The sequence below is a fragment of the Triticum aestivum genome, chromosome 3B, assembly GCF_018294505.1.
Source record: "Triticum aestivum cultivar Chinese Spring chromosome 3B, IWGSC CS RefSeq v2.1, whole genome shotgun sequence".
Classification (NCBI taxonomy): Eukaryota; Viridiplantae; Streptophyta; class Magnoliopsida; order Poales; family Poaceae; genus Triticum; species Triticum aestivum.
Window position 1 is genome coordinate 824,889,790 of NC_057801.1, and position 15,192 is coordinate 824,904,981.

Here is a 15,192-nt window from a genome sequence, read left to right on the forward strand (position 1 = left end):
ACTCCTACTTTGAATGCTAAAATTGGAGAGCACTATGCAGAAATCTAGGAGCCCCCTCCATCATCCTCGCCGTCGTGGGGGTAGCTTCTCCTTTCTCGTGTGCTAGACAATTTGGTGTAATAGTGCACTTGGGAATGAAAGGAGGAGCTACGTACCATCGTCGATAGTCAACCCGTGATTATTGATCTAATTTAGGTTTTTTTTAGTACATATATTTAATTGTACAAGTTTAATATTTGAATTATGAACATAGGCCGGAAATGTCGTACTCGGACGACGAAAACCGCCCGAGGGAGTGCGACTGGTGCCACGATGATCGAGGTATGTGCGACAGGTTCATTAAGCTACGAAGATCGGCGCTTCAGTATTAAGCTCGAGGAGACCTTCGATGTTCATACGGTACGCAACGACGACAATAGTTTTTTTCGTAATTAAGCACGACTTCAACTATTTTAACATGTATTTTTCATCTTTTCCAATTCGACTAGCTTATCCCATGCTATGCAAGACGCTATGTCTTGGAGAGGATGGGTTTTGAAGACCATGAAAGTATGAAAACCAAAACAATTCTCCTAAGGACCCATCATGGTGTGGATTTTCAAGTAAAGCTGTACAATGTTAAGAGTGTAAACCATTTTGGTTGCAAAAATTGGGAAGCACTTTGCAAGATGTATGGTTTTGATGAGGGTATGCTTGTCACCATGGATCTTGGTGATCCTACAATCGAGCAAGACAATATGGAGATTTGGGTCCTTGTGGATACACCTCCAATTCTTCCCCCATGTGACTTAACATAGTTATTAAGTAATTTATATTATTTATTTCAAAATAGTTCACAACTTATTTCGATTGACAGCTTATTTTCATTCTTCAAAGAATGTGCGGAAGATGGTAGACAAAACCCACTACACTGATGGCTCCGAATTAACTTATAAGAAGAAAAATCATTTGTTCGCATTTTGTACTGATCTTGAGAATTACAATATGTACAATCGAACTCCTCAACATTATGGTCAATACGTGCCACTAGTGCACGTGTTGAACTACGGTAACTACCATGGAGATACCCAGGTAAGATTTTTTACTATTACGACATCCGTGCATCTTTTTGCATACTTCTAAAACTAGTACATCATTGCTAACTACGAAGTTATTACTATGTTTTTTAACAGATAATCCCGAATGATTGTGTGCCTCATCTGATGTATACGCACGGTAGCCTTCATGTTTTGAACATACAACCAGGTCGTCCTACGAATCTCAACTGTCCATACCGGATTTCTAAAAGAAGTGGAGACATGACAATCAAAGAATGGAAAAAATGTATGGACAGTCATAAGGAACTTCTTGTAAGCAAAAGGAAGCAAAGCGTAAGAATTGGAGACAGGATGATCTCCATTCTTCATAATGGAGAGTCAGGGTCTATATTGTTTTATGATATTTTACCTTAAGGGTGTTTAGGTCCTACCTGATACTGATGATCATGTGCTAAGAACAATTATGTAGGGTTGGGTTCGATGACTATGAGGATGATGATCGTATGACTTATTATTAATAACAAGTAGAAGTTATATGATGATGCATGATTAGTAGGACTTGTTATTATATATGATGATGTATGATGCGAGCATGCATGAGTTATTATATATCAACGGGTCAAGTGAACATAGCAGTAGCAGTGGTAAACCAATAAGGACGAAGATATAAGAGAGGACACTTCTCTCTATTAGCTAGCTAATAACAACCTAAAAATAACCCCCAAAACCCCTAAACCAGCCAATTTTTTTAAAAAAAAGAAAAACCTCAGCTCCAGCCAGCTGCTAACGCGTGGTAGCCTTTTGGTCCCGGTTTATGTCACCAACCGGGACCAAAGGCCCCCCTGCCTGGGCTGCCCGTAGCGGCCACGTGGATGCCCATCTGTCCCGATTCGTGTAAGAACCGGGACTAAAGGGGGGAGGCATTAGTAATGACCCTTTAGTCCCGGTTCAAGAACCGGGACTAAAGGCCCTTACGAACCGGGACAAATGACATGTTTTCTACTAGTGTTGAGGGCTTCTTATATGATCTATTTATGTTATTATTGTTGAGAGAACTTGCACTAGTGAAAGTATGAACCCTAGGCCTTGTTCCCTATCATTGCAATACCATTTACACTCACTTTTATCATTAGTTACCTTTTTGTTTTTATTATTTCAGATTACAAATACCTTTATTTACCATCCATATTGCACTTGTATCACCATCTCTTCGCCGAACTAGTGCACCTATACAATTTGCCATTGTATTGGGTGTGTTGGGGACACAAGAGACTCTTTGTTATTTGGTTGCAGGGTTGCTTGAGAGAGACCATCTTCATCCTACGCCTCCTACGGATTGATAAACCTTAGGTCATCCACTTGAGGGAAATTTGCTACTGTCCTACAAACCTGTGCACTTGCAACCCCAACAACGTCTACAAGAAGAAGGTTGTGTAGTAGACATCATCCCACAAAGGCCGGGCTTTGAGGTAACCACCTGACCCCATGCGATGGTGATGCTTCTTCTTCGCAACATTAATCTTGTTTGTCGCTGACATCTTCTTACTCTTTTCATATGTCTTGTGGGCCACAAATGCGGGATTTGATCTCTGATCTTCTCATACTTTCCGGTGAATTCTGGTGTCTCTTCTTTGTCGACAAACGTTGTCAGCTCATTCTTCCACCTCCTGAATAGTTCTGCCATCTTCTTAAGAGCATGAGACTTGATCAATTCCTCTTTAACTAGCTTCTCTGGATCCTCCTCTGGCGGTAGGGTGAAATTTGCCTTAAGCATTGTCCAAAGATCTTCTTTCTGCATATCGGAGACATAAGGCCTCGGCACCTCAGGGTCTTCCTTCTTTGGCTTTAACCATAGTTGAATACTGATCGGGATCTTGTCCCTAACAAGAACCCCGCACTGAGCACGAAATGCATCCCTTGTCCGGATGGGTTCAATCGGCTTGCCATCGCGCGTGATTGCTCTGATCTCAAACCTTTCAACCGAGCGCAAATTTTTCTTCGGGCCTCGTTTCTTTACCGAAGTTGAGCTCGATCCGGAGGGCTAGAGAAAAAAGAAGAAAGACGAGAGTTAATTAATATGTGTACATATGAAAACAATGAATGCATCAATTAACTAGTCAGCACGGGCTTAACTAATATATATATACCTGGCCGGACTCGGTTCGGTCACCGGAGCAGTCAGCACGGTCTCCTTCTTGTACTTCCATTGGGTCACCGGAGCCATCATGAACATATCCCTCTTCTTGTACCGGCATTAATGGGCTGGAGCCATCATGAACATAGCCCTCTTCTTCACCCAGTCCTTCCTGACCATCGGTGTCGTTGAGAAATGACACAACGGCATCACTTCCTTGTGCGATTAAGTCCCCCAACATCGCTTATGTTGCTTCGTCTCGGGAGTGCTCCATAGTTTCTGCAAATATTTACAACATGTCAATTATTATTCAAACATGGTACAGATGGATATATATATTAGTGGCAAACGTAGAACTAGCTAGATAATCACAATAAGGAATCACGTTAGTGGCCTCGACGCTGCTTCTCTAGGGTTTGGGGTGGCCTAGACAACTCTTCAAGGGTTTGGGGTGGCCTCGACATAACGCTTCAAGGGTTTGGGGTGGCCTCGACGACAACGCTCTTTTAACTTGGTAAATTTGGGTGGCCTCGAGAGAGTTTGTCGGGTAGGGGCGCGGCGGGAGGGGGTAGGAGACCAACATCGTTTTTTCTCTAGGGTTTGGGTGTCCTCGAGAGTTCTGGTCGAGCGAGAGGGCCGAGGGGGTGCTGCCGTGGTATAAGTTATCACGGTCGAGTGGGGATATATATATATCGATCGCCCCTCATGTCGAAGTTATCCGGGAGGGGGTTATATCGACAACGACGCGACATACATATACATGGGAAAATAATGTTATCGGGGAGGGGGTATATCAGTACCCCCCCTCGTGTTGAAGTTCTCGGGAGGGGGTATATCGACAACGACATACCCAATAAAAAATAGGAAGACAAAAGAAGAAATAAAAAGAGGAGAAGAAGAAAGGAATTGAAGAGAAGCAATCAAAGAAGAAAAAGAAGAAGAAAAAGGAGAAGAAGAAGGAGAAGAAGAAGGAATAGAGGAGAAAGAAGAAAAAAATAGAAATATTTTTTTCTTCTTTCTCCTCTATTCCTTTCTTCTTCTCCTCTTCTTTTTCTTCTTTTTTCCTCTTCTTATTTATTTCTCCTCTTCTTCATCTCCTCTTCTTCTCCTTTCTTCCTCTTATTATTTTCCTTTTTCCTCTACTTCTTTTTCTTCTTCTTCCTTATCTTCCTAGCTAGATCTATAATACTAATCTAAAAATGTAACTTTTGCATATATAAAACTTTTTCTTCTTCTTCCTTCTTCCATCTCTTCCTTCTTTTCCTAAATATACAACACTTTTATAAAAATGAAACTAACCTAAAATGTACTAAATCAGAGAACATATATAGATAAAACTAACCTAAAATGTACCCAAATGTACTAAAAATCTAAATTTTATATGCACAGAGAACATACATACATATATACATTTTTATAAAAAGGCAAAAACAAATCATCATATATATCAACAATAAATCTAAAAAAAGGACATATAATCAGATATACACACATACATATACTCACACATATACATATAATCTAGAAAAAACATCATATATATGTGAAAAAACAAAGGAGAGGACGGGGGGGCGGCGCCGGCCGGCTTGACCAAGGAGAGGTGCGGTGAGGTCGGGGCAGGGGCAGAGGAACGGCGCCGGCGTCGGTGTACAGGGTGGCGACAGCGGCGTGGTCCGGGCAGGGGCGACGGCGGCGTGGTCGGGGCAGGGGCGATGGCGTCGACGAGGCAGAGGGCCGCGACGGAGTCGACGGGGCGGGTCGGGGGCGCGGCAGAGGCACGACGAGGGCGCACGGCGTGGTCGGGGGGCAGGGGCGACGGCGGCGTGGTCGGGGCGGGGTAATGGCGGCGTGGTCGGGGGCGCGGCAGGGCACGGCGAGCTCGGGCAGCCTCACGGCGTCGTCGGAGGGATCGAAGAACTGACGAAATTTTCACGATTGCTGGCTTATATAGCAAAGGCATTGGTACAGGTTCGTGGCGCCAACCGGTACCAATGCCCCCCTTTAGTCCCGGTTGGTGCCACCAACCGGGACCAAAGGTCTCTTTTCAGCAGCCCAAAGGGCGGGAAGCGGCGGCCTTTGGTCCCGGTTGGTGGCACCAACCGAGACTAAAGGGGGTGCATTGGTACCGGTTCGTGGCACCAACCGGTACCAATGCCCCCCTTTAGTCCCGGTTGGTGCCACCAACCGGGACCAAAGTCCCCTGTGCTGCCTGCGTCGGGGCCAAAGTTTAGTCCCACCTCGCTAGTTGAGAGGGGCGCACAGTGGTTTATAAGCCCCACTGCCGCACCCCTCTCGAGCTCCTCTCCACCGAAGGCTTGCGGGCCTACTTGCTACTGCTTTGCCTGATAGGCCTTCTGGGCCTACTGCGGGCCTGAATCCTTGCCCATGGATGGGTTTCTAGTCGTATTCAGGCCGTGGTGGCCCAGTTGGTGGCAATTTTTTGATTTTTTTCAAGTTTTTTTGTTTTCATCTTTGCTTTATTTATTTTGTTTTGTTTCTACTTACAACAAAATACTTATTTATTTTATTTTATTTTGTTTATAATTACTTATTAATTTTATTTTATGATAATTCTTTTTGCTATTAAAGTTTCTAACAGAAAAAGTTCTTTATGAAAATTCTTTTTGCTTTTAATGATTTTGAACAGAAAATACTTCGATAATTTTAGTTGCATCAATTTTATATAATTTTAGTTTCAATAATACTAGAAGTTGCTTATAATGTTTTCAACAGAAAATACTTTGATAATTTTAGTTTCATAAATTTTATTTATGTTATTATAGTTTTTTTTGTTTCTACTTATCTATTTTATTAAAGTTTCTATTATTTTGTTTCAAATTACTTATTTATTTTATTTTGAGCTATAAGACCATGAAGTTGAAAAGCATTTGAAATGACCTCTGAAAAGGTTCCAAGTTGGCATGGTATCATCATTTCACCCACATAGCATGTGCAAGAAACTAGAGAGTCTTGCGGCAAAAACTGGACGCACTTCGTGTACAAAACAGACAATCTCCTTCGAAGTATCAGGGTTTCATACGAAAAACTCGTCTGTTACAAAGGGATTTCATTTCTTTTGAACTTATTTGAACCCCCATGTTTTTCTGTGCTCAAAATGCACCATTCAAAGACACATCATCAATTTACAAACCTTTCTGACTTCATTTGTTATTTTTCATGCATTTACTGATTATTTTGAGCTATAAGATCATGAAATTGAAAAGCATTTGAAATGAACTCTGAAAAGGTTCCAAGTTGGCACGGTATCATCATTTCACCCACATAGCATGTGCATGAAAGTAGAGAGGCTTATTGCAAAAACTGGATGCACTTCGTGTACAAAACAAACAATCTCCTTCGAAGTATCAGGGTTTCATACGGAAACTCGTCTGTGACAAAGGGATTTCATTTCTTTTGAACTTATTTGAACCCCCATGTTTTTCTGTGCTCAAAATGCAACATTCAAAGCCACATCATCAATTTACAACCGTTTCTGACTTCATTTGTTATTTTTCATGCATTTACTGATTATTTTGAGCTATAAGACCATGAAATTGAAAAGCATTTCAAATGAACTCTGATAAGGTTCCAAGTTGGAATGGTATCATCATTCCACCCACATAGCATGTGCAAGAAAGTACAGAGGCTTACGGCAAAAACTGGATGCACTTCGTGTACAAAACAGACAATCTCCGTTGAAGTATCAGGGTTTCATACAGAAAATCGTCTGTTACAAAGGGATTTCAGTTTTTGAACTTATTTGAACCCACTTGTTTTTCTGTGTTCAAAATGCACCATTCAAAGCCACATCATCAATTTACAACCCTTTCTGACTTCATTTGTTATTTTTAATGCATTTACTGATTATTTTGAGCAATAAGACCATGAAATTGAAAAGCATTTGAAATGAACTCTGAAAAGGTTCCAAGTTGGCACGGTATCATCATTTCACCCACATAGCATGTGCATGAAAGTAGAGAGGCTTATTGCAAAAACTGGATGCACTTCGTGTACAAACGAGACAATCTCCTTCGAAGTATCAGGGTTTCATACGGAAACTCGTCTGTTACAAAGGGATTTCATTTTTTTGAACTTATTTGAACCCACTTGTTTTTCTGTGTTCAAAATGCACCATTCAAAGCCACATCATCAATTTACAACCGTTTCTGACTTCATTTGTTATTTTTCATGCATTTACTGATTATTTTGAGCTATAAGACCATGAAATTGAAAAGCATTTGAAATGAACTTTGAAAAGGTTCCAGGTTGGCATGGTATCATCATTTCACCCACGTAGCATGTGCAAGAAAGTAGAGAGGCTTACGGCAAAAACTGGATGCAATTCTTGTACAAACAGACAATCTCCTTCGAAGTATCAGGGTTTCATACGGAAACTCGTCTGTTACAAAGGGATTTCATTTCTTTTGAACTTATTTGAACCCCCTTATTTTTCTGTGTTCAAAATGCACCATTCAAAGCCACATCATCAATTTACATCCCTTTCTGACTTCATTTGTTATTTTTAATGCATTTACTGATTATTTTGAGCTATAAGACCATGAAATTGAAAAGCATTTGAAATGAACTCTAAAAAGGTTCCAAGTTGGCATGGTATCATCATTTCACCCATGTAGCATGTGCAAGAAAGTACAGAGGCTTACGGCAAAAGCTGGATGCACTTCGTGTACAAACGAGACAATCTCCTTCGAAGTATCAAGGTTTCATACAGAAACTCGTCAGTTACAAAGGGATTTCATTTTTTGAACTTATTTGAACCCACTTGTTTTTCTGTGTTCAAAATGCACCATTCAAAGCCACATCATCAATTTACAACCCTTTCTGACTTCATTTGTTATTTTTCATGCATTTACTGATTATTTTGAGCTATAAGACCATGAAATTGAAAAGCATTTGAAATGAACTTTGAAAAGGTTCCAGGTTGGCATGGTATCATCATTTCACCCACGTAGCATGTGCAAGAAAGTAGAGAGGCTTACGGCAAAAACTGGATGCAATTCTTGTACAAAACAGACAATCTCCTTCGAAGTATCAGGGTTTCATACGGAAACTCGTCTGTTACAAAGGGATTTCATTTCTTTTGAACTTATTTGAACCCCCTTATTTTTCTGTGTTCAAAATGCACCATTCAAAGCCACATCATCAATTTACAACCCTTTCAGAATTCATTTGTTATTTTTCCTGCATTTACTGATTATTTTGAGCTATAAGACCATGAAATTGTAAAGCATTTGAAATGAACTCTAAAAAGGTTCCAAGTTGGCATGGTATCATCATTTCACCCACGTAGGATGTGCAAGAAAGTACACAGGCTTACAGCAAAAATTGGATGCACTTCGTGTACAAAACAGACAATCTCCTTCGAAGTATCAAGGTTTCATACAGAAAATCGTCTGTTACAAAGGGATTTCATTTTGTTGAACTTGTTTGTTTTTCTGTGTTCAAAATGCACCATTCAAAGACACGTCATCAATTTACAACCCTTTCTGACTTCATTTGTTATTTTTCATGCATTTACTGATTATTTTGAGCTATAAGACCATGAAATTGAAAAGCATTTGAAATGAACTCTGAAAAGGTTCAAAGTTGGCATGGTATCATCATTTCACCCACATAACATATGATAGAAAGTAGAGAGGATTACCGCAAAAGCTGGATGCACTTCGTTTACAAAACAGATAATCTCATTCGAAGTATCATGGTTTCATACGGAAACTCGTCTGTTACAAAGGGATTTCATTTCTTTTGAACTTATTTGAACCCCCATGTTTTTCTGTGCTCAAAATGCACCATTCAAAGCCACATCATCAATTTACAACCGTTTCTGACTTCATTTGTTATTTTTCATGCATTTACTGATTATTTTGAGCTATAAGACCATGAAATTGAAAAGCATTTGAAATGAACTCTGATAAGGTTCCAAGTTGGCATGGTATCATCATTTCACCCACATAGCATGTGCAAGAAAGTGCAGAGGCTTACGGCAAAACCTGGATGCACTTCGTGTACAAAATAGACAATCTCCTTCGAAGTATCAGGGTTTCATACAGAAAATCGTCTGTTACAAAGGGATTTCATTTTTTGAACTTATTTGAACCCACTTGTTTTTCTGTGTTCAAAATGCACCATTCAAAGCCACATCATCAATTTACAACCCTTTCTGACTTCATTTGTTATTTTTCATGCATTTACTGATTATTTTTGAGCTATAAGACCATGAAATTGAAAAGCATTTGAAATGAACTCTAATAAGGTTCCAAGTTGGCATGGTATCATCATTTCACCCACATAGCATGTGCAAGAAAGTACAGAGGCTTACGGCAAAACTGGATGCACTTCGTGTACAAAAGAGACAATATCCTTCGAAGTATCAGGGTTTCATACAGAAACTAGTCTGTTACAAAGGGATTTCATTTTTTTGAACTTATTTGAACCCACTTGTTTTTCTGTGTTCAAAATGCACCATTCAAAGCCACATCATCAATTTACAACCCTTTCTGACTTCATTTGTTATTTTTCATGCATTTACTGATTATTTTGAGCTATAAGACCATGAAATTGAAAAGCATTTGAAATGAACTCTGAAAAGGTTCGAAGTTGGCATGGTACCATCATTTCACCCATGTAGCATGTGCAAGAAAGTAGAGAGGCTTATGGCAAAAACTGGATGCAATTCGTGTACAAAACAGATAATCTCCTTCGAAGTATCAGGGTTTCATACGGAAACTCGTCTGTTACAAAGGGATTTCATTTCTTTTGAACTTATTTGAACCCCCTTATTTTTTTGTGTTCAAAATGCACCATTCAAAGCCACATCATCAATTTACTACCCTTTCGGAATTCATTTGTTATTTTTCATGCATTTACTGATTATTTTGAGCTATAAGACCACGAAATTGAAAAGCATTTGAAATGAACTCTAAAAAGGTTCCAAGTTGGGATGGTATCATCATTTCACCCACGTAGCATGTGCAAGAAAGTAGAGAGGCTTACGGCAAAAACTGGATGCACTTCGTGTACAAAACAGACAATCTCCTTCGAAGTATCAGGGTTTCATACAGAAACTCGTCTGTTACAAAGGGATTTCATTTTTTTGAACTTGTTTGTTTTTCTGTGTTCAAAATGCACCATTCAAAGCCATGTCATCAATTTACAACCCTTTCTGACTTCATTTGTTATTTTTCCTGCATTTACTCATTATTTCGAGCTATAAGACCATGAAATTGAAAAGCATTTGAAATGAACTTTGAAAATGTTCCAAGTTGGCATGGTATCATCATTTCAGCCACATAGAATGTGCAAGAAAGTAGAGAGGATTACCGCAAAAACTGGATGCACTTCGTTTACAAAACAGACAATCTCATTCGAAGTATCATGGTTTCATACGGAAACTCGTCTGTTACAAAGGGATTTCATTTCTTTTGAACTTATTTGAACCCCCTTGTTTTTCTGTGTTCAAAATGCACCATTCAAAGCCACATCATTAATTTACAACCCTTTCTGACTTCATTTGTTATTTTTCATGCATTTACTGATTATTTTGAGCTATAAGACCATGAAATTGAAAAGCATTTGAAATGAACTCTGAAAAGGTTCCAAGTTTGCATGGTATCATCATTTCACCCACATAGCATGTGCAAGAAAGTAGAGAGGATTATGGAAAAAACTGGATGCAGTTCGTGTACAAAACAGACAATCTCCTTCGAAGTATCAGGGTTTCATACGGAAAATCGCCTGTTACAAAGGGATTTCATTTATTTTGAACTTATTTGAACCCCCTTGTTTTTTTGTGTTCAAAATGCACCATTCAAAGCCACATCATCAATTTATAACCCTTTCTGACTTCATTTGTTATTTTTCATGCATTTACTGATTATTTTGAGCTATAAGACCATGAAATTGAAAAGCATTTGAAATGAACTCTGAAAAGGTTCCAAGTTGGCATGGTATCATAATTTCACCCACATAGCATGTGCAAGAAAGTAGAAAGGCTTACGGCAAAAACTGGATGCACTTCGTGTACAAAACAGACAATCTCCTTCGAAGTATGAGGGTTTCATACAGAAACTCGTGCGTTACAAAGGGATTTCATTTTTTTAACTTATTTGAACCCCCTTGTTTTTCTGTGTTCAAAATGCACCATTCAAAGCCACATCATCAATTTACAACCCTTTCTGACTTTATTTGTTATTTTTCATGCATTTACTGATTATTTTCAGCTATAAGACCATGAAATTGAAAAGCATTTGAAATGAACTCTGAAAAGGTTCCAAGTTGGCATGGTATCATCATTTCACCCACATAGCATGTGCAATAAAGTAGAGAGGCTTACGGCAAAAACTGGATGCACTTCGTGTACAAAACAGACAATCTCTTTCGAAGTATCAGGGTTTCATACGGAAACTCGTCTGTTACAAAGGGAATTCATTTTTTTTTAACTTATTTGAACCCCCTTGTTTTTCTATGTTCAAAATGCATCATTCAAAGCCACATCATCAATTTACAACCCTTTCTGACTTTATTTGTTATTTTTCATGCATTACTGATTATTTTGAGCTATAAGACCATGAAGTTGAAAAGCATTTGAAATAAACTCTGAAACCAAGGTACATACATAGTTCTCCTGAGCATTAAAACCAAAGTACATACATAGTTCTCGTTGAACAACATATAGCTCTCTAGAGCATCTAATTAAAACATTTCAATGCAAAAACAAATGCGATCATAACCGCAACCAAGGTAACATCTGATCCAACTGCATAATGATACTAAGCCTCGCTATGAATGGCATATTTTCTAATCTTTTTAATCTTCAACTGCATTGCATCCATCTTGATCTCGTGATCATCGACGACATCCGCAACATGCAACTCCAATATCATCTTCTCCTCCTCAATTTTTCTTATTTTTTCCTTCAAGTAATTGTTTTCTTCTTCAACTAAATTTAACCTCTCGACAATAGGGTCGGTTGGAATTTCCGGTTCAACAACCTCCTAGATAAATAAAATCTATGTCACATTGGTCAGAATAATTGTCATAAACAATAAATGAACCAAATAGTTATGAAAAGATAATATATACCGCATCTGAATCATAGACAGGACGAGGGCCGACGGGGGCGGATACCAAAACCATCGCGCTATATAATAACAAGGAATAATAGAAGTAAGAAAATTAGACAAGTATCTATCTGAAGTCAGAATTTTTTTTCTTTCAGAAAGAAGATAAGAACAAGAGGCTCACCACGGTGGTGCCGGCGACGAGATCGGCGCGGGCGATCAACGGCGGTGAAGACGGGGAGAGGATGGGGCCTGACGGAGCGCTAAATCTAGACAAATCTTGTTGAAAATGGAGCTCGGAGGTCGAGTTTCGAGAGGTGAAAGCTTAACCAGTGTGGCTCAGGCATTTCATCGAACACCTCATGTGCATAGGAGGTGAACTAGAGCACCCAAATGCCCTCCCCTCGCCGGCTTGACAAAACAGAGCACTGTGGAGTGCTCTTCCGCGGCGATGGGGTATATATAGGCAAGTTATTTGTCCCGGTTCGGGGCATGAACCGGGACTAAAGCCACCCCTTCTGTGCCGGTTCAAGCCAAGAACCGGGACCAATGGTTGTGGGCCAGGAGCGAGGACCATTGGTCCCGGTTCGTGGCTCGAACCGGGACAAATGGTTCTACACAAACCGGGACCAATGCCCACGAGGCCCCGGCCGGCCCCTTGGGCTCACGAACCGGGTCTCATACCCCCCATTGGTCCTAGTTCTTGAAGAACCGGGACTAATGGGCTGGCCAGGGCCGAACAGTAGCCCTATTTTCTACTAGTGTTGCAATCTCCTCAACATCCAGCTCCTAAAAATATCGGCGCGGCCTAGCCGGATTCTTTTTGCCTCCTTGTTCGTTGAAATCGACCACCCAGTGGAGGCGACACTGGCCTCGAGGAGGGGGGGGGCTTAGGTCGCAGTGGACATGCCAAACCCGAATGTTCACCCCATTTCCCACTCGCTGGATAGTCTCTTATTTTTGAGCAATTCAAGGCCATACTCCATCCTGGAATCCAGAAAATACAGTCTTTGAAACGCTTGAAACTATCGAACAAATACAATCAGAATATTGTCATCATGGATGAAAAGCACTACAACGATATATGAAAGCTGACTACCTAGTCTTGATCTAAAAACACCCTCAAGGGCTTTTCCAATTGTTTCATGACAGCCTCCCATCCCGCGTGCGTCGGGTGCATGTCGTCCCAATAGAAAAATTTATTGGACTTGTTGCACACTGTGCAAAGAAGCTCTGTGGACAACTCACCTTGCTGCCCACAGTAACCCTTCGAATCTAAACTCTCGCAACACGGCGATAGTTTGCGCTTGAATTGCTTCGATAGCTCTGAGCCTTTACCTACATTAATGTACATCAAATTAAAAAATGTTCATATGAACTTATGAAAGTAGTTGAAGCACACGATCGAGCCCTATCTAATTAGATTAGAAAATTTTCAAACTAAGACACTTTTGAATGCATGCAGATACATACCTGGCACATGATCCACAATATTAATGAATGTGGTGTACAGATCGACGAAGTGGACATTCTTCTTTGCTGTCATAACTTGTTTCAGGTTATTGTTATGGATGGAAGCACCCAAGTTTTCAAAAATATAGCACGTGGTGTAGTTGTTAGTTCGGGTTTGTGATGGCGTGCAACCGACAGGATGCAAGTTGTTGACAAGAACCTTTCTCACCCAGAGCTTCAACAATTGCTCCACATTAGCTGCCATCTCTTTTATCATTTTCCCAATATAAGCATTAATCTGCACCCCATACAAGAAAATTAAGTTATGAGATGCAGAAACAAATTAATTGTTCAAACTAGTGTATGCATACTATGTTGATATAGTACTCACATCGTCAGGGCTACTTAGGCCAATGACGCCGGTGCTTGCATAATCATTGCGGAGAAGGCCACGAGCGCTACAGAGCGAGTCAATTGTTTCTCCGTGATGGTCCCATCTTTGACCATCTTCCTGAAAGTATCTACTTACTTGCTTGGTAAAGGTGGGAACCTCATGTGATGTACTATCAAACACGGTTGCGCCACCCGTAGCAAAAGTCATGCCGGACGGGTCGCAGGTTTTCTCCGCTGTACGGGCATGTGTTGGAGGGGCTTCCTCCAACCCCAACATTGTTGCTGCAAGTTATCAATAGAACAATGAGTAGGGTTAATTATGATGCACCAGGGATTTACAATATAGCAGAGTACTTGTCTTAGGGCTATAAGTATAACAATAGTACTTACCGATGAAATCTGCCTGGATCTTGTAGTTTGAGAAGCGGCCGGACGGGGTATTCGGCCGCGGAAAGCCATCGGCATCGACGTAGTTGGAGCCGTAGGTGTAAGCCCATTGCCGCGACATCTCGGTGAGGGGTTCGGTCAGAGGGAGGTTCCCGTTGTCAGCGAAGTCATCCCCGAAGACAAAGAAGGTGGCCCTCGACAGCTTCTTCTCATGACCACGGGTAGGCGCAGGCCGGGCCTCCACGCCATTGGGACACAGGACGAGGAGGAGGAGGGCGAGGCCGAGGACGGCCGGGAGAAGCTTCATCGATTCCGAAGGTGTGGAGGCGGATGGTTCTACTACTGCCGGCCTGAGGATCACGATCGCCCAGCCGCTACTGTTTCGCCAACTAAAAATCAGGAATGCAAAGCGCTTGTCTGAGCTGCTGGTACATCATGGCCTGGCCCTCTCTTCAATTTATGGAATCATCGACGTGCAAAACAAGTCGAAATCGGGCTTGCGGCCTCGACCAGAGTCGGATCCACAGCACAGTCGGACACGGATTGACCAGCAAAGCAAGTCCAAATCGGGCTTGTCATGGACGGGGCGTCGTCATTCACTGGCCAGCTGCTCATCTCTGCATGCCCTCTTCCCCTCTTCGGCCATCAGACCTCCTCCACGCCGCTGCGCACCGCCATCAGCTCGTCGGCCGCGCCGCCAGTTGTCCTGTCC

The 15,192-nt window shown here is 41.1% G+C and overlaps 1 pseudogene; it reads right to left on the bottom strand.

Moving 5' to 3' along the window:
- Positions 1 to 12,914: 12,914 nt before the first annotated feature.
- LOC123066872 (GDSL esterase/lipase At5g03610-like) lies at positions 12,915 to 14,887 on the bottom strand (annotated as a pseudogene).
- Positions 14,888 to 15,192: the final 305 nt, after the last annotated feature.